The sequence below is a fragment of the Corvus brachyrhynchos genome, unplaced genomic scaffold, assembly GCF_000691975.1.
Source record: "Corvus brachyrhynchos isolate BGI_N302 unplaced genomic scaffold, ASM69197v1 scaffold419, whole genome shotgun sequence".
NCBI classification, from domain to species: Eukaryota; Metazoa; Chordata; class Aves; order Passeriformes; family Corvidae; genus Corvus; species Corvus brachyrhynchos.
Window position 1 is genome coordinate 94,440 of NW_008239763.1, and position 273 is coordinate 94,712.

Consider the following 273-nt stretch of genomic DNA (forward strand, 5'->3'; position numbering starts at 1 on the left):
CTGGTGGCCCGTTGGGGCTGGTGTCACCCCCAGAGGTTGGTGGCACTTTGGGGCTGGTGTCACCTCCAGGGGTTGGTGGCATCTCCAGGGGTTGGTGGCACTTTAGGGCTGGGGACACCTCTAGGGGTTGGTGGCATCTCCAGGGGTTGGTGGCACTTTGGAGCTGGTGTCACTCCCAGGGGTTGGTGTCACCCTCAGGTGTTGGTGACACTTTGGGGCTGGTGTCACTCCCCGGGGTTGGTGGAAGCCCCAGAGGTTGGTGGGACTTTTGGG